The sequence below is a fragment of the Muntiacus reevesi genome, chromosome 8, assembly GCF_963930625.1.
Source record: "Muntiacus reevesi chromosome 8, mMunRee1.1, whole genome shotgun sequence".
NCBI lineage: Eukaryota > Metazoa > Chordata > Mammalia > Artiodactyla > Cervidae > Muntiacus > Muntiacus reevesi.
In genome coordinates this window covers 91790449-91815265 of record NC_089256.1, presented here as the reverse complement: position 1 = coordinate 91815265, position 24817 = coordinate 91790449, and the positions used below count along the sequence as shown (strand labels likewise).

The 24817-nt window shown below is 44.4% G+C and overlaps 2 protein-coding genes across 12 annotated transcripts in view; one reads left to right on the top strand and one right to left on the bottom strand.

Moving 5' to 3' along the window:
- Window positions 1–9782, bottom strand: part of P2RY14 (purinergic receptor P2Y14) — a 64877-nt gene extending 55095 nt beyond the window's left edge. For all 10 annotated transcript variants that reach the window (XM_065943503.1, XM_065943507.1, XM_065943502.1 and 7 more), the window contains exon 1: window positions 9475–9782. The gene's annotated coding sequence lies outside the window, so the exon portion shown is untranslated. The remainder of the gene's footprint in view (window positions 1–9474) is intronic.
- Window positions 1–24817, top strand: part of MED12L (mediator complex subunit 12L) — a 343991-nt gene that overhangs the window by 179320 nt on the left and 139854 nt on the right. The window lies entirely within an intron of this gene.

Here is a 24817-nt window from a genome sequence, read left to right as displayed (position 1 = left end):
TTTGTTTTTTGATTTGACAGGTTTTCCAGGTAAAGTATTAGTAAAACATTTTTAAAAGTCATCTATATCATACAAAACAATGAGAATGTTTTAGACTATAGAAAATATGTCCCCTGAGAGTAATTTTTTTTTTTTTTTTTAACATTTATTACTCACTGTAGAGTCAGATTTCAATAGAACTGCTGTGAATCATTGAGTGTTTTTATGGAGCCTAACTCATTAAAGATAATTCAGTCTACACTTATGACACAGTAATTGTTGTAATGTGTGTACCAAAAAGAAAAAATGTCGTGAGCACAGTGCTCTTCTTTTTTTTTTTTTTTCCTGTGCTGGGTTAAACGGTTAACTTGTGTAGAAATACAGACTGTGGATGATTCCTGTCCTTGTCAGAAGCTTACCCTAAGACAGGGCCAGAACAACAGTTCTCAACAGATGTTTGCAGTTTGCCCCTTTGGGCTACAGTCATGACTTTATTCCTGTCTGTAGGTTTTCCATCCACAATGTCCCTGAGCCTGAGCAAATGCCCCTCCACCAGGCTTTCAAAATACATTTCTCTTGAGCTGTGGGGCACACACAAGTGAATCAGCAATGTTTATAGAGCACTTGTTCTCTGCAAAGATCTATCAGCAGAAGAAGGGGAGAAGTTGAAGAAGCAATTCAGGATGGCTCGTATGCCTCAGTATAAAACTGGAGCCATGCAGCTTCCAGAGGAAAACAGAATATGTTCCCGATGTTGGATAGAGGAGGATTTCTTAGGATATAAAAAGCACTAAACCATAAAATAAAAAATTAATAAATGAGACTTTATAAAACTTTAAATCTTTCATTTTTCCTTAGATAGCACTATAATAAAATGAAAGTCAAGCCATAGATTGAGAGGGAATATTCACAATTTATATCTCTGTTAAAGGACTCAGACTATTTAAAGAACTCTTATAACTCTCTAAGAAAAAAGACAAAGAACTGTAAAAAAAAAATACCCCCAAAACTGAAATGAAAAAATCATAAAGATATTCGACCCAGGAACACATAAAAAGATGCTCAGCATCATTGGTCAACAGGGAAACACAAATTAAAATGAGATCCTACTTTATCCTCAAGAATGGCAGAAAAATAAAATAAGTACAGAAAAGCTGAGAACACTACCTATTGACAAGAAAATGGAACAGTAAATAGTTCATACATTTTTGGAGTGTAAACTAGAAAATCTACTTGAGAAAACAGTTTGGTAACTTCTTATCAAGTTAAACATATAACTGCTTATGAGCTAGTAATTTAACTCCTCGGTGTTCACCTAAGAAAAATGAAAGCATATATCCACAAAAAAGACTTACTGGAATGTGCATAGGAGCTTATTCATAATAATAAGAAACTGAGACTGACCCAAATGTTCATCAGATTAAAATGAGTAAACAAATCATGATATACTTAGGGACCATCACTTAGTTATCAAAAGAAATGATACGTGTCAACAATATGAATACATCTCAAAACAATATGTTGAGCCAAAGAAGTCAGAAGGGAGTATGAACTATGTGACTCTATTTAAATGCAGTTCTACTGCAGATAAAATTAAGTTCTAGGGACAGAAATCAGGAACGTGGACACCTGTGACTGGAAAGGCGTTTACCTGGTGTCAGACTCGTTGAATTTACATTTAAAATGTTTTCCATTTTATTGTAGGTCGTTTATACCGGAGCCTGAATTCAGGGGGGAAGAAATCAAAGCTGTGAAACTTGCCCCTGAGCAGTAAGGATACTGAGCAGATAGGATGCAACTGTAAACTACATGTAAATGACACAGTGTTAGGATAGCAGAGATACACAGCGGATGCATCATGTGGCTGCAGAGGAGAAAGCAGACCAGATGGGAAAGGTGCTCTGGGCCATCGGTGGTTTGTGTTGTTTGAAGACAGAAATTAATATATGTTAGAGATTAGGATTGATGGGAAAATATTCCAAACAAGGTTAGGGCCTCAGGGCAAAGGGTCAGGATAAAAATAAAAAAAGACGTGTCTTGAGGTCAATCAGCGTATGAATTGAAGCTGTTCACCTACTCAGCTTTTCATGTCCCAGCTCTCTATTGGTGTATCACTTTCCTCTTTCAAGAAAGTGGAAGTCGCTTCAGTCGCGTCCATCTCTTTGCAACCCCATGGACTGTAGCCTGCCAGGCGCCTCTGTCCATGGAATTCTCCAGGCCAGAATACTGGAGTGGATAGCCATTTCCTTCTCCAGGGGATCTTCCCAACCCAGATATCGAACCTAGGTCTCCCGCATTGCAGGTGGATTCTTAACATCTGAGCCACCAAGGAAACCCTCTTTCAAGACTCGGCCTAATTCTGTTCCTTCCGTCTCTTCATCACTCCAGCACACCGTATTCTTTACTATTTCTGAGCTCCTGTTTTAACTCCACAGCATAGCCCCTAACTTTTCCCAGGTTATATTCTGCACGTTGAGTGTGTATTTTCTCATAATGTATTTTCTGGGGGAAGGTGGTTTTTCTTTTACTGCCCTAAGTGAAAGGCAGAGTCCACAATCAACTGTTAGTTATGGGTTTTGAATTCAGGTTTGATAGATGTTCAGGAGAGGACATCTACTGGAATGTACAATAGATTTACTACATTAAGAGTGCCACTAACACTGTATTATATGCAGTGTTATGTGTACATATGCTACATTATATGTACACGTGTAAGAGTGTTAATGGCTATAATTTTTTGTCTGCCAACTATGTATCAGGAATTATGATAACCATTACAATAGTTTTTCTTAAGTATTTTTATTCTGTTTATACAGAGGAGTAAACTTAGGAGGCACAGGTTAAGTAACAAGCTGGAATGTGAATATATTTCCTTGGCTTCCACTGTTCTGGAAGTCATCAAACCACTGTGTTTGTGTTACTGACAAATAAGTTTATGTCCGTGACGGCAGGAGTCGATATCGCTTGTACTCTTATGTCATGCCAGTCACTCTTTGGGCACTTTGTACATATTAATTCATTTGACTTCCATAAGAAGTGAGGGAAATGATTCGTATAGTCATTAAGCAACTCTATCAGGGTCGTATCAGAGTAAGCCGTACGGAGTCAAGACTTGAACTGGCCTGATTCCAGAGTACACGGCCTTTGCTCTTTATGGTTACGCTCTACTGCTGGGCTCTGTGGACATGAGGACTGGCGGTCTCTCTCAGTGGGAGTAAGGCATGCACTTTTCCTTGGGTGGGGTGGGGTAGGAATGGATTTAGATAGAAACTACTGAGGCAGAATGTTGTTTCCGTGACATATTTAGTTAGTTCCTTAGATTAAGGTTCTCCTTCTTGCCATTCATCCATAAAATGTTTGTGGAGAAACTTTACTGTGTCTTTTCCTTATTAGGTTAAGACAGATTCCATTCTGTTGAGGGCTTAAGAGTCTAGGTCTGGGTTTGTTTTTTTTTTTTTTTTAACTCTTGTGGCCTCTCAAGTATTTAAAAATTCTCATACTACTTGAACTAAACTAAGAAACTGCTCATGACTGGCAATATACTACAGTTATTTATGAAGGAAAATTAATTACAGAACTCTCATCAACAGAAGCATATTCAAGAAAAAAATCTTGCCACACCACCAAAAAATAAGGCAATAAAGATATATTATGTACTTTAAGTTAAAATAATGTATTTAAAGGAAATATTTATCCTTTTCCAAAAGTGATTAAGAGATTTTCCAAGTGGTCTAGTGGTAAAGAACATTCCTGCCAAGCAGGAGTCAGGGATTTGATCCCTGGGTCAGGAAGATGCCCTGGAGAAGGGAATGGCAACCCACTCCGATATTCTCCATGGGAAGTCCCGTGGACAGAGCCTGGTGGGCTTCAGCCCACAGGGACACAAAAAGCAGACAGGACTTAGCGACTGAACAACAACAGCAAACACGATTGCTGCTTAGTCTAGTTTTTGGTTAACCAGCCACCTGCTTCAGGGACCCTGGCGACAAGGACTGCTTGTGTTCAAACTCTTTATAAGGCTTGGTGATAACAGATGCAGCAAATCTTACATTTTAGGTTTTCTTTTCCTCTTAGGACATATCCTTTCCCTTCCTTTTTTCACTTCTATAAAGATTTGCAGAAATATTTATAGTAGGGAAAGAAGTAGTGAGATCCTTTGTGCAGAAACATAATTGGCAGTTTCGGGGCCAGGAAAGAGAGAGTAGGAAACAAGAGAGGGCAGCTTCTAGGATAGTTGAGAATGTTTAGTGCTGCTCTCAATATTCTGTGTTGTCACAGTGCGTGCAGGGCTGTCAGCGCCTACTCGGGTTAGGTGTGGGATGGGAATCAGGTCAGTAGATGCTGGCTGGCTTCTGAAGAGACCAGGGTCCCCCCCAAACCTCTGTTAAGAGAATGTACTCTGCTTGCGTGGTTCATGAGTTGTTCAGTTGGGACTGAACTCTTTGGGACCCTTTGGACTGTGGCCTGCCGGGCTCCTCTGTCCATGGGGTTTTTCAGGCAAGAATACTGAAGTTGATTGCCATTTCCCCTCCAAAATGTAACCTAATGAGTTAAAACCTGCCCAAAGATTGTTGTCATACTGAGTAAGTATCATTTCCCAGAGGAGAAGGATTGACATTGAAAAGGTCTGTGTTTGTTTCTATTAGAACGTAAGCTCCATGAGGTGAAGGCCTCTTACAGACAGAGTATCTCTAGTATATAGAATCTTGGCTGCCACACAGTAAGGAATCAGTATTTGTTGAATGAGTAAATGACTAAAATAGCTGTAGGATGAGAGGAATGTATCCTCTGTAGCAGGATGGAAATACTCCTTAGACGAAGCTTCCTGGGAGCTCACTTAACGACCTTTGACCTTAGGGCTGGACTAGCTGGGAAGATCCTCCCTTGATAAAAGAAGGATTAACACACTTCTGGCCAGCTTGCTGTGGGTCAGCCATGTGATAAAAATATGTGTGTGATCCTAGAATATTGAGAATCAGATTCTTTTACCTAGTGATCACACCAAAGGGTACGATCTCCTATGGGCCAAGTGTGAGATGCCAAATAGCTGATCTTCCTGTTTGCCTTTGAGAGCTCAGCTTTCACAGCAGACGTTGCATAAATGAGTAGAAGCCACTGACCCGTTTCTGACTTTTATCTCAAAGATAAAGGGTCAGGACAGGATATCCAAGGCCTTTGATGCTTTTAAGAAAGAGCAGATGGAATACTTCAGTGAAGAATAAAAAGCCAACAATTTAATTTAGGCTTGAGTGAAGACAAAGATTTCAAAGGAATGAAAAATGGATAAGATCCAAAAGCCTATGACCAATATTTCACTTTACCTTTAAAAGAGCAGGTGGAATGAGAAGCTTTGTGGTGAACTTGGTTTTTCTGTGAATTAATATTGCCAAGTTACTACCACAAAAATAAGACTAGCAGTTTACCTACTAGCTTTTCACTTTCCTCTGGTACTAGTGGGGAAAAGGAAACTCCCTATAGAGGAACCAGAAGATTTAGTAAAAAGGATTTTGAAGACCTGATAAAAGACACTTGATACCACATGCTGGGAATTTAAGCCAGATTTTATATAGTTTGTTGGTGGATACTTTTTTGGAGACGATAGGATACGTCTTCCGAAATAGCTGTACTCCCTAGACTTGCATGAAGCATCTTTCAGTGTTCAGGGTGGCTGTTGGTTTAGTACCAGGATAGAGCAGCAGTTGTGAAGCGAATTTGAAATCCCTAGTGGTAAACAGCGTCCAACCAATGAAACCCCTTTATGGCATCCAATCCGAAGTGCAAGGATGACCACATAATTTATTGTCCAAACCAGGACGCTTCTGAGGTGGAAAGGGGAAACTATTTACAGTTATGTCAGAAAGTGAAAACTGGGGCTGTCCCCGGACTCAGTGACATTACCCAGTGGAACCAGAAATGGAACTTGCAGCGACATCACCCGGAAGACTATTAAAACACAGGTTGCTGGACTCTACTCCCGAAGTTTTGTATTCAGTAGCTTTGGGATCAAAATTGTGCCTGTCTGATAAGTCCATTGGTGGTGGCATTACAGCTCATCTGGGGGCTGCAGTTTCAGAACTACCGTTCTCCCTAGACCAGCTTGGCACTCTTATGCTGATGATGTAATTTTTAGTTGAAAGAAACTTTCAGTGTTAAATCCTTCTCAACCTTCTCCATGAAGAAGATGACAAAAAAAACCTGTGTTGGATTTGCTTTGACCTGTGTCCCTGTGGACTTGTCTATTCTCGATTTTCCAGAGACGGCTCTCCTGGTACCAACCCAACTCTCAAAAAGAAATGTTAAATCCAAATGAAATAAATGTGACGTTGGTTTCTTACCACAGGGGTTTCAGCATAGGGAAGCCTCAACACCTAAATTTATCCCAGAGACATTTTATAGGCTGAACATCCTTATGAGCGACAGCATTCCTGCACTCTTTGCTGTTGCATCCATAAAAGCAAGAACGGAGCAACAGCAGCTCTGCCGGAGCCTTCCGAGAAAACGCAGTCAGGGTTCCTGTTCTTGGCGCATCTGCTCACAGTGGCGCAGCCTGACCCAGAAACACAGCTTCAACATGAGCCAGCAGTGCTGACCGTCAGTACTCGAAAGTATTGCTTTCGTCATGATGGACTAAATGAACTTCCTGTAATTGCATCATCCAGAGCTCCTACCTTACTGCAGAGACAAAGCTAGCTCTTTGAGCATTGGGGGGGGCGGGGAAGCAGCATACGCACAAAACCCTCAGTATTTTTCCTTTTTTCTTTTTCCCTCAGTATTTTTCAGTTCGGCAGTTGATTTTCAGAAGCATCTTAGATCTAATGGGAAATATTTTGACTCTGTCTCTCTTCCTGTTTTAATCAAGAATAATGGGAGGATAATAACGGTGCCTTTTTTTTTTAGGGCTTCCCTGATATCTCAGTTGGTAAAGAATCTGCCTGCAATGCAGGAGACCCCAGTTTGATTCCTGGGTTGGGAAGATCCGCTGGAGAAGTGATAAGCTACCCACTCCAGTATTCTGGCCTGGAGAATTCCATGGACTGCATAGTCCACGGGGGTGCAGAGAGTCGGACACGACTGAGTGACTTTCACTTTGCTTTTTAAGCATTTGTTCAGCATTTCCCCCTCTCTCTTACTGACCTGGGTGGAATGAGAAGCATGTTGATAGGTTTATTAGTAAGGCAGATGTGAGTGTGAGTCACCGCAAATCAGTGGCTCTTAAAGTGTGGACCCCAGGTCGGCAGCGTTACTGTCACCCGGGACTTTGTTCAGATGCAGGTTCTTAAACCGCACTCCCAACTTATGAAATGGAAACCTTGGGGTGTGGGGCCCAGGAACATCTGTTTCCACAAGCCCTCTGGGTAGTTCTGATGTGTGACAAGGTTTGACAGGCACTGTTGTAAGTAAGTTTTTGAAGGGGGGGATGCCCGGCCGCATGCAGGAACTTACTTCCCTGACTAGGGATTGAACCCATGCCCCCTGGAGTGGAAGCTAGGAGTTTTAACCACTAGACTGCCAGGGAAGTTTCTGTAAATGGTTCTATGTCATATCTATCTGATATGAAAATGTCTAAATTATGCTTTCCAATGGTCTGATATATAATTATGCACAATCTGCTTTGATCAAATCTCTTTATAAGAACAGTGAAAGCAATGATGATGTTAACTAACATTTTCTGAACATTTTCTACATCACTATGTTGACGACTTTATAGGTAATGTCTGATTTTAATTCTGTGCTGATGCCATCACTGTCGTACAGATAGGGGAATGAGACTCAGGAGTGTGGTGACTGGCCTCTTAGAGTTGATTTCTTGGTATTTTGCTCCCTGGTATCCTCCTGGCTGGTTTAATGTGCGTCTCCACTCCGCGCTCACCCCCACCCACCCCTGTTCACCAGATTTTAAGAGACTTTTTCTACTCCTCTCTCCTTCACCGTGTTGTATCCTATTTAAATATGTCAGGGATGATTATAACTTATTCTTTAGAATAATTTTTCTCTCCAGTATATGTGTGTAGCATTAGATTGAACATTGTTCTCCCCGGGGAATTAGAAATGCCATCCTACAAGTGCGTGACTGCGGATGAAAGTGGTTGAAGAGGATCGAAGGACACGCTTCAGCGAGGAGGGCTGGTGACTGGCGGGCAGCGCGGCAGGGCCAGGAGTGTGGCCGTGGGAAGGCCGGGCGGACTGAAAACCTGTAGGGGCCAGACCCCTGCCCCAGATGGAATGCCAGGCCCTTCCTTGTGCCCAGGGGCTCAGGCTCACTGGGAAACCAGCTGGGTGACCTTTGTTGGGTGGTTACATCCTGTCGGCTGCTTCCTCAAGTGTGAAATGGGCCCTTTTTGCATCTCAGCAAACAGGAGTTCTTTCCCCTGCCCTGCCCACTCTCCCTTCCTGGGTCTTGACACTCTGAGTATCTTGGTGACCCTTCATTTCTTCCTTACTCAGCCATAACGGCATGAATGTTATAAAATGGCAGTGTAGTTTATATGTAAGTTACCAGTGTGTAATTGTGTGTATGTGTGCATCCTCTTATGTGTATAGTTATAGATTTTATTTAAGTATGAAACTTACTTATGTTTACAAATCATAAAATGTTATTTTGATATTTTAGAGTGAATACATTGTTTTATTTATTTTTAACTTACCTAGATTTTTCTGCTGCCAAAGCTGTTTTCAAGTCTATATATTTTAAGAAGATGAATGTACAAGCTATAGGTTTTTTCTTTCTTTCTTTCTTTCTGTTTTATCAGTGTGACCTTTGGCTCATTTTTCTCTTGTTTGAAAAAAAGAACATTTCTGGCATGAGATTGGTTGACTCTGCTGGCAGTGTGGATGTATAATGATTCCCCTGTGTGTAATTTAAATTTATAATGTTTAAGATTTTAAAAATAATTTAGCTGGTTAGTCCTAGATCATTATAAGTAACAGGTGAACTTAAAGTTTTGGTATGCATAGGTGAGATGTTTATAATTCACTTTAAAGGTAAATATATACCTTACTAGGTATTAATAGGGTTACTTATCCCAATAACAAAGATAAAAGCTTTTGTCTATATAAATATATGTACAAATAGATACTGACTGTATACCTATGCATATATGCAATTGTAAGCAAAAACATATTCACACTGACTTATAAGTATTATTGTCATAATTGAGTTTGCAGTTTTTAGAGGCAATTTGATAATACATCTACAGACTTTTGAAATGTTTGTCCTGGATGAATACCTTTGAAGCATTTTCTCTGATAGCTTCTCATCACAGATGTAATTTGACAGCACAATCAGAAATCCTAAATAATCATCAGTGGTAAAATTTCAGATTTGGATCCTCTGACCAGCGTGAGCAAATATGTTACTGTATCAGTTGGTTATAGTTCTCAAACGCCAAGTAACTTCCTGAGGATGGAGAGTCTGTGTTACTCAGCAGGGTCCCTGCCAAGCCCAGAAATCTCCTTTTTCGCTGAGGTTGTTTCATGGAAAGGCTGTTTCCTTACCTGTTTGTCGTCTTTCATCTGTGAGTCAAGCAGCAACCATTTCAGGATGTCTCAGCGGACGCTCCGAGTTGAGACTGTTAGAGTCCTTGCTCGTCTTCAGGAACAGATGAGAATCGGGAACTTGATAGAAACCACGAGATAGGAGGTTGACTGACTGTCACGCTGCCGAGCTGGTTGGTCAGAACCCACTCATGGCTGGGAAATGGAAACAAGCAGGCAGAGAGAGGTGTTCGGATCTCCGTGGTGTTGGGCCAGCCTCCGCGTTACTTCCTTTCTTTCAGCGATCCAAAAAAAGGTGTGGTGCCTTTTTTTTTCTCTTTTTCCTTCTTGAAATTTTCTACTACCTTTCCCCCGACCCCGCCCCAGCATTGCCGCGTCATCTGGGAAGTGAACAGCCAGGCAACAGCCTACGTGCTTTTTGTTTCCAGACCTTGCTGTTGCCCAGTTCAACTTGTAAGAGGTGGAGGGCTGCTCGAGGTGCTGACCTCTGAGCAGAGAGGGCCAGGCCCCTCTGCCGCAGCCTCCTAGGAGGAAACTGGTGTGGGGGGCGCAGACCTCCTCTCTGCCCTTCTAGGCATGAGCCTGATTAACAGGAGAAAAACAGAAATGTAGCAGCAGGTGTATGTGGGCGAGGCCAGGAAAACGGAGTAACTCACCGAAGTGGCAGAGGCCAGCCCCTCACACACCGTCTCAGCTAGAGACGGAAGATGTTAGCGGCAGTGGTTGGGAAGGGAGGAGGAAGGAAATTCTCAGGAAGATGAAAAAGAGCAAGCGTTTGCCGAACTCATGTTTGCTGTGCCGCAGAGACAGTGGGTCACGGGGAGCAGGCGTTTTATCAAACAAACTGCTTGGTCCCTCTGTGTCTGCGCAGCTAGTTCCTGTCGCCCGGCGCGTGTCTGCGCTGGCAGCGCCCTTAAGGGAAGGGATCCTCCGTCTAAACTCTTGTAGGCAGCTAGGGAAGGTCAGAGGTTCCCGAGTCTCTGGGGCCTGACTTGCTTTCAGCTCACAGTAACTGGCAGATCAGAGTGGCACATCTGGGGCTGGCAGGTTCTGCCCGCCTTTCCTTCAGCAGCAGCCACGCAGTGTGGACAGCTGTTCCCCTTCCCCAGCAGGTGGTGGTTGGGGCTCCCCGGAAATGTGAACCTGGCATTTGAGCAAAGAAGCATTCTGGCATCCCCGACCCCATCTGTCACATAAGAGGTGCTGCTAGTGACAGATTTTTTTTCCCACATTAATTTTTCCACATTTGAGCGTTACTGACAAATAGGTCACCAGTAGGACCTCGGTAATCTCATCACGTGTTAATCTTTTGCTCAACGTGTGATGCTAATATTACTGTTTTGAAAGCGAGAGGCAGGGCCATCTCTGATTTTTGGTTCCTTGCAGGCCTTATACTATCACTTGTCACGTCCCAGGGAGGCCTCCAGTGTCTTTCCCCCTGAAAAGCAGTATGCAGTTAATAGGGGGAAGTACTCAGAATTCGGCTGTAAATCCGTCATCAAAGTGTGTGACTCAGAAACAGAGAAGAAACTGTGCCCTGGAAGGCCCTCTTTTAATTTTTAGTTTATGTTGGGGTGTCGTTAATGAACGATGCCGTGTTACTCTCAGGTATGCAGCGAGTGATTTAGTTACACCTGCACGTGTATCTGTGCTTTCTCGAATGCTTTTCCCATTTAGGTCCTTAGAGAATATTGAGCAGATGGGAGACTGTTCATTAGGCGGCTGCATTGCAGGTGTGTTCACTCAGGTGCCCACACTGTGGACTCATAGTTTAATGTGTCAAATTTAATTGGATCTAGAAAACGTAAGAAGCGTTTACAGTTACAGTAGTCAGCAGTACGATATGCCGCATGCTGTTTTAGATACTTTATCTGTACCTGCTGTGTAGTAGGCAGTATTCCACGCCCTGGGGATGGCGTGGTGACTCACTCAGACCCAAGTCCCTTTCCTCCTGAGTGCGTTTACTTATTTTGCGTCTTACAGACGGACTCAGTAGTAACTGTTAGTCGCTCAGTTATGTCCAGCTCTTTGCAACCCCATGGACTGTAGCCCGCCAGGCTCCTCTGTGCATGGGGATTCTCCAGGCAAGAATACTGGAGTGGGTCGCCATTCCCTTCTCTATGGGATCTTCCTGACCCCAGAATCGAACCTGGGTCTCCTGTGTTGCAGGCGGCAGTAGTCACTATTGACCCTTAATAAGCTCAGCAGAGGCCCCTGGGGACCCAGAGCTGGTTTAGGAAAGCTTCTCACTTGACTCTGCCTGGGGGCACCCATTCCCCATCCTTCCCCAGGGCCTATGTAGAGTCCTTCCTGCTGCTTTGACCACTGGGGCTGAGAGTCCCCGTGTGTTTGCAGAGGCTTGCTACCTTCAGCTGTAGGCAGAGCTGGTGGGCAAACACAAGTGCAGATGGATGTAAGGGTGATTACCCAGGCTCATGGCAGAGCCCCTCAGATGTAAACACTGTGCTGATTAAATGGACAGTCTGGCTCTCGAGGCTTCCTTGGTTTATTGCAGGAGGCCCTGTTTACGCTGACAGTCTCAGAAACACCCACTCATCATCCCCTTGTGCTCTTGCCTTCTCCACGGGGTGCCCCGCAGGTGTGTGGAGCGTGACTGTGATGGAAATGATCATTACGTTAAAGTTTACTTGATCTGCTCGTTTTCCTTTTAATACCAGGAGCTGCAAACCCCAGGGCCAAAGGGATAGCCCTACGTACGGGTGGCCCCCTGGTGGCAGGCAGTCCAGACAAGTGTGAGAGCCTCGGGGAGCCAGGAATTGTGAAGTGTAGCGCGCACGGCCCGCCCAGGTGGGCAGCTGCTTCTCAGTCAGACCTTCTCAGCGTCCCTCGTTGCCGCCTCTGGGGATAGGTCTGTGTTGTCGGAACCTCGAATGGTGATCGTGTGCGTCATTTTAAGCACCTGTTGTGTTTATGTGTTTTAACTCATGGGGTTCTCCCAAGAGCTCCTTGAGTTGGGTTGGTTCCACCTCTTAATAGATGCGAAACCAAGGCTCAGAGACACCCCAGAGAGCCTCTCCTGGAGCCCAGCTCCTCTCAACTGCACTGTGTGTCTGCATGTCGCCGTCTAAGTCAGATGCTTCTGTAGGCCCGATGTCGTGTGGGCTGAAACAGACCCTGACTGTGCTGGCTCGCGGAAGGCTGGTTTGTGACCTCTGCTGTGTGCTGAGCTGTCTAGGCAGGAAGCCGGGGGATTCAGAGCAGGGCTCACCAGCAAGGGCTGGACCGAGGCTCGGGCACACGGCATCCCAGACGTTTGACGGAGGAGGCTCTCTTTGTACCAGACCCTTTTGCGCCCAGTTTACTTGGGGGCCATCTGAGGACCAGCTGTCTCTACGTTTACAGACGAGAGAAGAGAGCTTGGGAGGGTTTAACCAAGTTGTTCAAGTGAGGAGGCAGCTGGACAGGACTTTGCAGCCGAAGTTTAAACTCAAGAGTTTAGGATTCCTTCTCCGGTTCAGCAGCTCTTTCTTACATCCCCGTGAACAGTGAACACTGATTCATTAATTCATCAAGCATCAGACAGTCCTTGTTGGGCACACAGGAAGAGTATATTTTCTCATCACGAAATCTGGTTGCATGCCCATGTCACATTTTAATCCAAGGTAGAGATGGCTGAGACGGTAAAGAATTGCTTGCAATGCAGGAGCTGGGTTCTGTCTCTGGGTCGGAAAGGTGTCCTGGAGAAGGGTACTCACTCCGGTATTCTTGCTTGGAGAATCCCATGGACAGAGGAGCCTGGCAGGCTACAGTCCATGGGGTTGCAAAGAATTTTTGGATATGACTGAGCAGCTAACACTTTGACAGAGGGAGATGGCAGGCATTTAAGTGGTGCAGGTGATGATGATTCTAGATGCCAAGAAGAATGGTAAAGTTAGTGGTTAGAAGCTGTGCTTGTCTTGGAATTAGGGAAGATGACAACTAGGTATCCAGGAAAAACTTGGTGAGTTATCTGATTATCTTGTCTTCTCGAGATTGCGTATCTCAACACAGAGTGTCTGCGCTGGTAGAACTTTTGGCTGTAGGAGCTTATTGCCAGTGGGGCAAGGGCTCGTCTTATGTTTTTTTATTTTTATTTATTTATTTTAAAATACTGATTTGTTTGCCTGCCCTGGGTCTTAGTTGCGGCATGTGAACTCTTATTTGCAGCATGACCAAGGATTGAACTCGGGGCCTGCGTTGAGAACTCACAGTCTTAGCCACTGGGCCACCAGGGAAGTCTCTTGTGGTTTCTCAGTAAATGTTTGAGAGGCTTTTAAGGAAAGCCTGAAGCTGCCACCAGTTTTTCCCTGTGTTTCTGGGTTGCCCTTCTTGCCCTTCCAGTCACCTGGGAACTCGGAAGCAATTGTGACTCTTTCAGGTCTTTGTTCATATACCTGACTGGCCATCAGTACCACCTGGGGAGCTTTATATGCATTATGATATATGCTTATATTCTAAGACCCTCCTTCAGCAAGCCGGTCACAATCCATGTTTTTGGCTCAGAACTCTTACTGTCAGAAGCGTCTGGGTGAGTCAGAAATGTGGCCTGGGGGGAGCATCCTGGCCGCGCTGTTTTGGGGGGAGCATCCTGGCCGTTCTGTTTTGGGGGGAGCATCCTGGCCACGCTGTTTTGGGGGGAGCATCCTGGCCGCGCTGTTTTGGGGGGAGCATCCTGGCCGCGCTGTTTTGGGGGGAGCATCCTGACCGCGCTGTTTTGGAGCCTCTGATCCAACGACACTTGGAGGAACTTCTGTCCTCCCTGCAGATGTCTTGGCTCCTGGCCCTTATCAGTCACTGTTTGAGCTTTGGACACCATGTTGTATGTAGACTCGTGCCCCGAGAGCAGGAATTGTGATGATTGGAGGACTAGGAGGGTGGTATTAGTGAGAGGAGAGAATCGTAGAGAGACCGAGAGAGAGAGGATAGAGCTAGAGCTTACAGAGATCAGGTAAAACCCAAAGAGGAAAAGCGAGAATCTCGTCAGGGGCTCATGCAGCAAAAACCGTGAGGTCTGACTTCTGGGTCCTTTTCTATTTCAGCCTGTCTTCTCTTATCACTGCTTTTCTGCATTGGATGTCAGTGAATGATACAAATCTGTTACACACTGTCTATCGTTACTCCTTTGTAGCAGAGAAGTTCTCAGAGTGGAGACTTCCTTTATTTATGCACCTCAGCCTGTGCCTGTGTGTCCTTCAGATTTTGAAAACTGGCCTCAGGTGTCCCAGAGTGAGGAGCTCGTGGAAACCTGGGCGTGTTTGTGACTCGGAGCCACTGCCCTGAGGGATGTAAAGTCCACCCTGCATTGCCATTTTGTATTTTCCTTGAGATTTTTGCTGGTCATTCTGTGGATATGCTTAAATGTGATGATTAGCTTGTAAACATTTTTCCCTGTTAGAATTGGAAATAATGTATATTATTATTATTTGCAAAAATTTTTTATCCCGACAAACTATTGATCATATTTTGTGTAGTTAAAAGATAGTATTTTATTATGAAGGTTAACAACACAGATAACTTGGCTTTATTCAACACTGGACACCAGTTTCAATATAAAATAAATAATAAATGATGATGTAGTGTAATGGGTAGAGGACATATTTCCTTCTTCCAGGATTCTTAAAAAAATATATAAAAAGATAACATAATCAATGTTCTGTTTTGGTTTTGTCTCTTAATTTTTTTTTTTTTTTGATGCCTTGTTTTATGCCGAGTAGTTCTGTGTTCCCTCATCTTATTCCCATTTCACTCTGTGGAGCTCTGAAGATTAAAATACTATATTACTTCATGCCCGTTAATCTCAAAACCCTCCACATGCCCCCAGTGTGACTGCCACCCCTCGCCCACCCCCCATGCTCACATGCACGCACACATCTCCTTTCCCCAGCGTCATTTCCAGGTCGGATTCTGCCTCGTCAGTGCCGGGGCTGGTTATATATAAACATCCCTTGGGTATTTGTCCTTCAAATAGAGTGAGTCTAATGCATGGAATCCTCCAGTGTCTGTTATTGTTTCCAGTCAGTTTCCATCCAGCCTGTCAACGATTGCCGTAAAAGTCGGTTTACTTATTTCTATAAATGTCTTAGTTTGTTCCTTGCCCCCAAATCCTTTTTCGAAGTAAGTGCAAAAGTGACTTTATTGTTATAACCTTATCCCCCAATTTTTTCCCCATTGACTTTGCTGGACGGTTAGCCACACCAGAACATTTTGCTGTTTCTCACTTGTGGTCTTGGCACTTACTCTCGTTAGCCCTGTATAATTATGTTTTTTATTTCTCCCTGGCGTGCTGCGATTCATGGGGTTGCAAAGAGTCGGACACGACTGAGCGACTGAACTGAACTGTTGACTTTGTGGTATCCCATAATTTATGTAGTCATTATATGAAGATTTTCGATGAACCTATTTTAACTGCAGAAGCTATTTACTGGGTTATATAATTTTTTAAACAATTAAAAAGGCTTTTCTGGCAAGTGATTTATTACGGTGTGTGTGTTTGTGTTGGGGGGAGTCATGGTTTCAACAGGATTCTACCAGACATTGAGAAATACACTGGGTTACGAATACAGAGAATTTTAGTACAAGACCCATTACAAACACAATGGGCAACTATTGAGAAATTAAAAGGAATTGAGTTTAGGGAGTTCCCTGGAGGTCCAGTGGTTACGACTTGGTGTTTTCGTTATTGGGGCCAGGTTCAATTCCTGGTCGGGGAACTAAGATCCTGCAAGCCTCACGGTGTGGCCAGAAAAGGGGAAGTGAGTTTGAAAGTTGCCATCTTAACGGATCTGTGAAGGAACTGGTATCAAGTGGTTCTTGTTGGATGTCTCTTTGATGCCTAGACTGAGTCTGGAAAGTCCTTCAGGATAAAGAGAATGGTGTAACCAAAGGCACCAGCCTGGGAAGGAAAGTCAGCAGAGGTGGGTGGGACAGAGTGTGGGCATTTTGATCATCATGCTGAGGTGTTCGTAATTCATGATACCGTGACATGTTTGAGCTTTTTGGTAAAAATAATTGAAGATGGCAAAGTCAGTGCATTGATTTAGGGTAGTGGAAAGGGTGGCAGGATTTATGTCTTTAGGACATAATTACCCACTATTTTGTAAAACAATGCTTTCTTTCTTTTTTTTTTTTTTTTTTTGTAAAGACTCTTGAAATGAGCAACAGGCCCAGGAATTCATTGGCAGTTGTGTGCTCCCCTTTATGCGAAAGTTGTAATTGGAGACACAAATGTCTGTTACAGTATCTCCCCCTACTGGAAGATTGGCAGAAGTGACAGTGTATAAAAAGAACTGATGTGAGCAATATTTACATGTTTTGTGGACTAACAAAAACCTCACTTTGAAATAGGCACTAATATTGAGTCTTGAGTCGAATGCCTAGTCTCAGTTAGTTGAATTACTCAAAGAAATTTTCTTTGTTGCTAATAATAGATATAACCTTAAGAATCAGACTGAATGAATTTCAGTCTGTGATATTAGCAAAGAGTCAAAATTGAGAACTCACTGTCACAAAAATAAAATCTCAGTGCATGTATTTCCTCTTGTAGGCATAGTTTTTTGAGAAGACGGCCATGAAGCAGAAGCAGCTATTTTCTTTTATCCCTCTGAGCCTCCAAAATAATATCCGTTCTCTCTATTTCGTTCTACTCCCATTTGCTCTTAAGACTCACCTGTCACTAACTCCGGGCGTGTCTCTAGTGTCTTGGCGTTGTTCATTTTCTTCCTGTGTCGCCCTTTTTAATGTCCATCCCAGCCAGAATGGGCAGTGGCAGACTTTGTTGTCCTGTTCTGGTTTCCCCAGCACCCACTCCTGTAGCAGGCACTGAGAAGAGTTTGTTGGTGAGTGTGTATTATCCACATGGGAGAGAGGCAGGGAATGTCCCCCCAGCTGTTGGACCTGGTCCTGTGGGTAAAGGTAAATGCGATGGGCTTCCTGGGCTTTCCAGGTGGCTCATTGGTAAAGAACCCACCTGCAGTGCAGGAGATGCAAGAATGGTGGGTTCAGTCCCTGGGTCGGGAAGATCCCCTGGAGAAGGAAATGGCAACCCACTCCAGTGTTCTTGCCTGGGAAAGTCCATGGCCAGAGGAGCCTGGCGGGCTGCAGTCCATGGGGGTCGCAGAGTCTGACATGACTGGGTGTCTGAGCACACACAGGATGAGTCCCTGGGAGTAGCAGTCCCTGACCTTTTCGGCACCAGGGACCAGTTTCCTGAAAGAAAATTTTCCCATGGACTGGGAATCGGGGGTGGTTTGGGGATGATTCAGTCCCGTGACGTTTATTGCACACTTTATTTCTATTACTTTTACATCAGCTCCACCTCTGATCACCAGAGGTTAGATCCCAGAGATCGGTGACTCCTGCTAGAGGATAGCACACTGCTTTATGAGACGATTTATTTGCTTAGCACTCTGCTCAGCTTTTTAGTAAATTATTTGAACAAGTTAGGAAAGTGAGTCTTCAGAAGCCACTAAGAGAAACTTCAGTCAGAATGAGACTTAACGGATGTTGAGAGTAAATACTTCATTTTGATTATGTTGGGGAAAATAATAAAGAACCTGTAATAGGAATGGAAAAAAGTTTTATTTGAGCCAAACTGAGGAATAAAGTCTGGGGCACAGCCTCTCAGATAACTCTGAGGAATCGCTCCAAAGGAACATGGTTTTCAGTGCAATTTGATGTCAGAATAAAGAACATAGAACAATCCAGGGATGCATTCCTTCAAGGTTTCAAAAAAAAAAAGAAAAAAAATCCGCACATACAGATTGAATCAGTATGGACTTGGCCCCTGGGGGGAGAGTCTCACCATCAACAGAACACCAGCATTGATGTCCCAGGAAGAGAGGCATTTACTCTTTATTTTTGACGTGGACATTCTTTACTTCTGGTCAGCATGCCCTTTTCTTTAATAATCAAACAGATGTGCAGTGTATGTGTGATAGGCCACCCACAGGCGGTTCTGCTAGCACGGAACTCAAGTCAACTCGTATATAAGGCAGAAGACTTTCCCATGCTTCCGTGTGAGAACATTTATCAGCTTGATAAATTTTCCCAGCGTTCTTCTGATAAACAGATGTCGCCTGTTCAGCTGTGTGATGTGTGGGAGGAGCAGGCGCTGGCAAGTTTAGGGGAAGGTTTTGTGGTGGGGAGCCTTCAGGGAGCTTGTCTGAGGTTAAACTGAATGCAGGGTTTTTTTTTTGTTTTTTTTGTTTTTTCTGTTTATTTTTTTGCCCAACGAGTAAGCCATACCTGAAATTTGCAGACTCAGCCGTCTTCGCTGTCTAGCCATCTGCTATTAGCTGAGCACACTTGTATATTCCTCTGGTTCGTGTGAGTGTTGTGTGGTCATCTCTGGCAATTTAGTTTCCTTGGCGGTGCAACTGAGAGGGTTTTCTGCGGTTTTGGGCCTGTAGAGAGCTACATGTCTGTCCAGTTAACGTTTGGAGCACAGCGGTGAACTCTGGGCTATTTTTCGCAGACCTGTTGACGTCGTTAGAAGGAAGACTCGGTGGGGCCACGCTTCTGTGTCTGCTCCTTGAACGAGCTGCTCAGGGCGCAGCTGTGCGTGTAGCCGTTGTCTTGATTCCCAGGGCAGGCACAGACGTGTTGATTGAGGATGTGGGGTTCCACTTGTGTGACTGTATCATGCCCAGAAGGCTCATTGGGTTCCCACGTTCTGTTTCTTCTGGAGCCTGGCAGACTTCTCCTAGGCGGCGATTATCTAACCCCAGTTGTATAATAGTTCCCTGACACCAGTACCCTTATGGCCCAATATCCTGACCCCTTTGTTATCCGACCAGTTTGTTTAGTTGTCTCTGCAGAGGCCTGTGCCTTGGAAGGCTGAATGCTGCAGCCTCCTTTTCTAAAATCCTGCTGAAGTCACACCAATCATAAATTTTGTACTTAGTTGTTAACAATGCGACAGATTCGTGATGGTTTTGCTGCAGAGGAGAGAGAGAATGTAAATTAAAATTTAGATCATGCTTGCCAAGGCAAAAGTGCTAAATTTGGTGAGCAGGGAGGGTTCTTTCTTGTGCTATTAATCAAAGCCATTTGCAGGAGCATTGACCTAGAGACCATTATCCACGCTCCCAGGAAACATCCGTTAGAGATTTTTGTTGGATAGCTGTGAATCCAGCACCCAGGGGTTCACAGTTTGTGCGGGTAAACTGGACGGAGGAGACTTCACAGTGGGCCTCAAGCTGATGACATGGCCGGGTTTCTTGACCTCTTTATCCGTGTCCTAAAGGGCTTGTGTAACTGGGTAACGCAGTCCTAACAGACGTGGCTTTTCAGATGTGCTCTGAGCCCATGAGCCACATGTCCAGGTTTGCTTACACTGTCTCAGCTTACACCTGTGCCAGCTCAGTGATTGACACTCCCACACTCATAAGTAGCCGGGTTTTGGTCCTGAATTATGTGCTCATCTGAATTGTTGTTTAGTGACTAAGTCATGTCCGACTCTTTGCAACCATAGGGACTGTAGCCTGCCGGGCTGCTCTGTCCATGGGGGATTTTCCAGGCAAAATACTGGAGTGGGTTGCCATTTCCTTCCCCGGGGGATCTTCCCGACCCAGGGATTGAGCCCGCGTCTCCTGCCTTGGCAGGTGGGTCCTTTACTGCTGAGCCACTGAAGGAATCCCCCTCGTCTGAATTGAGGGAGTAAAATGACCAAATAAGTGTGATTGATGGACTTGTGAGTATAATCTTTCAGGTTTAGTAAAGGAATTATTGAGGCTTTGCCCAAGAGTGCTGCTTAGCTTCATTCCCAGCCTTATTTGCAGTGGCTTGTGTCTAGCGTTTGGTGACGTAAAGCATTTGCAAGGCTCTTGGTCGTATCAGTAACACCTTAAGGCGTGTGCCTCACATCATTTCTGAGCCTGGCTGAAAGCAGAGCTTCTGCAGCCAGGTGGCCTGTCTGGATCCTAGCAATAGCCCTCCGACCCGTGTGTCCCTGAGAGCGTTACGGTAATGCCAGCGCTTCCTTGGAGCTTGTCAAGAGCATGAAGGGAGTTGATACAGGTCAGGAGCTCACAATGATGCCCGCTTGTAGGGAATGCCTGTCAAAGTTAGCTGTTTTTATTTCATTAGAAAATAACTGTGTAGTGTTCTAGAAAGGCGTGTGTGCGGGCCTAGGCCAGAGTGGAAACTCGAGGCTCCTAGCAGCAGTGCTGGCAGCTTACCATCGGGTTGAGGTGGGCGCACTTCCCCGCTCAGCCGCACACAGTGGGGGCGGGCCGAGGCTTTCCTGAGCTCACAGGTCCTCGCTGGCCCGGGAGCTCACACCGCCGCCTCCAGCCTGAGCGAGGCCTGACCCTGGGCAGTGCGGGGTGGAGGCCGAGCGTGTGCCCCGCGTGTGAGGGCAGCCTTGCAGGACTGGGTGCAGGGCTGCTAGTGGGGGGAAGGAAGGAAGAGCCATTGATGACTCTGAATTTCCATCCAGGTGCCTGGGTGATGGTGATGGTGTTAATCAAAGCCAAGGGTACGGAGCCTCCTTGGATACGATAAAGTGATGCAGTCCTCATTTTTATGGTCCCACACTGCCATACAAAGTGAGGTATGCATGTATAGATAGATTATATTATCAATGTACTAAAAATACGTTGAACTTCCCTAGTGGCTCAGATGGTAAAGAATCTGCCTGCAATGTGGGACAGAGACCTGGGTTTGAGCCCTGGGTCAGGGAGATCCCCTGGAGAAGGGAATGGCAGCTCACTCCAGTATTCCTGCCTGGAGAATCCCTTGGACAGAGGAACCTGGCAGGCTACAGTCCACGGGGGTTGCAAAGAGTTGGATGTGACTGATGACTGGTTTTAGAAAAGGCAGAGGAACTAGAGATCAAATTGCCAATATCTGCTGGATCATCGAAAAAGCAAGAGAGTTCCCTTAAAACATCTATTTCTGCTTTATTGACTATGCCAAAGCCTTCGACTGTGTGGATCACAATAAACTGTGGAAAATTCTTCAAGAGATGGGAATACCAGACCACCTGACCTGCCTCCTGAGAAACCTCAAGGTCAGGAAGCAACAGTTAGAGCAGGACATGGAACAACAGACTGGTTCCAAATTGGGAAAGGAGTGTGTCAAGGCTGTATATTGTCACCCTGCTTATTTAACTTCTATGCAGAGTATATCATGAGAAATGCTGGGCTGGATGAGGCACAAGCTGAATCAAGATTGCTGGGAGAAATATCAGTAACCTCAGATATGCAGATGACACCACCCTTATGGCAGAGAGTGAAGAGGAATTAAAAAGCCTCTTGATGAAAATGAAAGAGGAGAGTGAAAAAGTGGGCTTACTTAAAGCGTAGCATTCAGAAAACTAAGATCATGACATCTGGTCCTATCACCTCATGGGAAATAGATGGGGAGACAGTGGAAGCAGTGTCAGACTTTATTTTTTGGGCTCCAAAATCACTGCGGATGGTGACTGCAGCCATGAAATTAAAAGACACTTACTCCTTGGAAGCAAAGTTATGACCAACCTAGACAGCATATTAAAAAGCAGAGACATTAGTTTGCCAACAAAGGTCCATCTGGTCAAGGCTATGGTTTTTCCAGTGGTCATGTATGGTTGTGAGAGTTGGACTGTGAGGAAAGCTGAGTGCTGAAGAATTGATGCTTTTAAACTGTGGTGTTGGAGAAGATTCTCAAGAGTCCCTTGGACTGCCAGGAGATCCAACCAGTCCATCCTAAAGGAGATCAGTCCTGGGTGTTCATTGGAAGGACTGATGTTGAAGCTGAAGCTCCAGTACTTTGGCCACCTGATGGGAAGAGTTGACTCATTGGAAAAGACCCTGATGCTTTGAGGGATTGGGGGCAGGAGGAGAAGGGGACGACAGAGGATGAGATGGGTGGATGGCATCACCGACTCGATGGGCATGAGTTTGGGTGGACTTCGGGAGTTGGTGATGGACAGGGAGGCCTGGCGTGCTGTGATTCATGGGGTCACAAAGAGTCAGACAGGACTGAGCGACTGAACTGAACTGATGACTGACACTACTAGTTGCGCTCATTTGTGCTCAGACTCTCAGTCGTGTCCGACTCCTTGTGACCCTGTGTATCATAGCCCGCCAGGCTCCTCTGGGATTCTCCAGGCAAGAATACTGGAGTGGGTTGCCATGCCCTCCTCCAGGGGATCTTCCTGACCCAGGGATCGAACCCATGTCTCTTATTTCTCCTGCATTGGCAGGCAGGTTCTTTACCAACTGGGAAGCCCTAACGCTATTACTGCTAAAAATACGTTGAAGCATATCTCACAGAAAGAGTGCATTGGGTTCGATGGAGTTGAGAAGTTCTGATCTAGGTGATTCCAAATTTATATCACATAAGTGTCTGGCCCAGTATCCATCTCCTTACACATTCATTTTTTCCATTGTGTTTAATATTGGCATTTCTCCAGCTGCATAAAATAGCACATAAAAAACTAAAGATACAATTGATGTGGCATTTTGAAAAAACAGAATTTATTTTTGGTAATTGACAGATGGCCTCACTGTTATTGAAGGTATTTTGCTGTGGGATAGTAGTAACAATCTTAAGAATGGGAAGTGATTTTTAAGGTGTATTTTTGTGTGTGCTCAAGAATCCCAGGGACAGAGGAGCCTGGTGGGCTGCCGTCTGTGGGGTCGCACAGAGTTGGACACGACTGAAGTGACTTAGCAGCAGCAGCAGTCGCTTCAGTTGTGTCCAACTCGTTGCGACCCTGTGGACTGTGGCCCTCCAGGCTCCTCTGTCTATGGGATTTCTCCAGGCGCAAACTCTGGAGTGGGTTGCCAGTTCCTTCTCTAGGGGATCTTCCTGACCCAGAGATTAAACCTAAGTCTCTTATGTCCCTGATTGGCAGGCAGGTTCTTTACCAGCGCCACCTGGAAGCTATCATAGGTTAGGGAGCGGAGTTATCGTTGGTATACTGAATCTCTTAGCCCTCGTTATAAGTACTGGGTGTTTATATCTGTGTCTCGGTAAACATGTCTAGAGTGTTGTTGGAAAGTCTTGCTTGTAACATTTAAAGCTAGACTTAGAAGCTTTGGCTAGTCTGGTCGACTATTCTAGACTCTTGTTGATAACCTAGGATGATCTAATCTGATGTGTGGCTTGTTTCTGAGAGCTGCTGCAGTCAACAGATTTCTCTGGCATTATTCAAAGAGAAGCTGGCCACTTATTAAGAATGCTTGCCTAGGAAGGTGTTTGAAAGAAAGGAATTTCTGATTTAATTCCATATCTTGAGTTTCCAAATGAGGCAAGGAAAGGCTAGGTGGTCTAATAGCCACATTACACCATTCTCTTAAATCATTTTAGATGATTTTTTTTGATCTCATTATTGTAGCTTATAAGAAAAATTTAAGAATATTCAAAATGAAAGTTGCCATTTGAATCCCATACATTTCTTGATAAGTTATTTTAACACTGACAATCTTAGTCCAATTCTAATAAATGATTTTTGAAACAGTAAATTATATTTAAATAAAAATTTTTGTATGTCAAAAAGCACAGTCAATATTTGTTCTGGTTTCCCTCTGAAATCTATGTACATTTCAGCCTTTTTAGTTTTTTTTTTTTTAAAGCCACATCTGTAACTTACCTGGAGAAGGAAATGGCAACCCGCCGCTGTATTCTTACCTGGGAGATCCCGTGGACAGAGGAGCCTGATGGGCTACAGTCTGTGGGGTCGCAAAAGAGTCGGACAAGACTTAGCAATTAAAGAACAGCATGATTTCTTATAGGTCTTATGTTTTGTCAGACATTTCCATCTTACATTTATCTAGGCAGCTCCAGGGCTGATGTGCTGTCCCCCGCACAGCGGCACCCGCTCCACCCCCGCCAAACACACACTGCCTTTTGTTAGCACTAAAGATGCCCGGCTGAAGGAAGACCAGAGGGAAGGCCTAGGCCATGGAAATGTGAGGTCCCCAGCAGTAAATAGGACTGGAGTCGTTTTCAGTTTTGTGAATTTTACCACTAGATGGTGATAGACGGCTAGGGGGTGGCGCATAGCTAATTCAGTATCTACCAGATGTTTATGTTTAAATTTGAAAATGTTTGATCTTAATGCTTTTATAATTCACTTAGACATATCCAAAGAGTATTGTAAATATCGTTTTAGCCATAATGTTTTTTTTTTAAACATAGTATGTTCCTAGTATTTATTGATTTGATAAGCTGTTTTCTTGTGGTATTCTGTTTGAGAGAGAATCTCTATTTACGAGATTTAAGTGATCCTTGAGCTTTATTTTGCTCTTGTTTTTTTACTTTATTTTTTTCTTGTATGTCACATTTCTCCACAGGGATCATAAAATTTATGTTTGAGTTTGTACTGTGTATTCACAATTTTGACTTAGTCTGACTT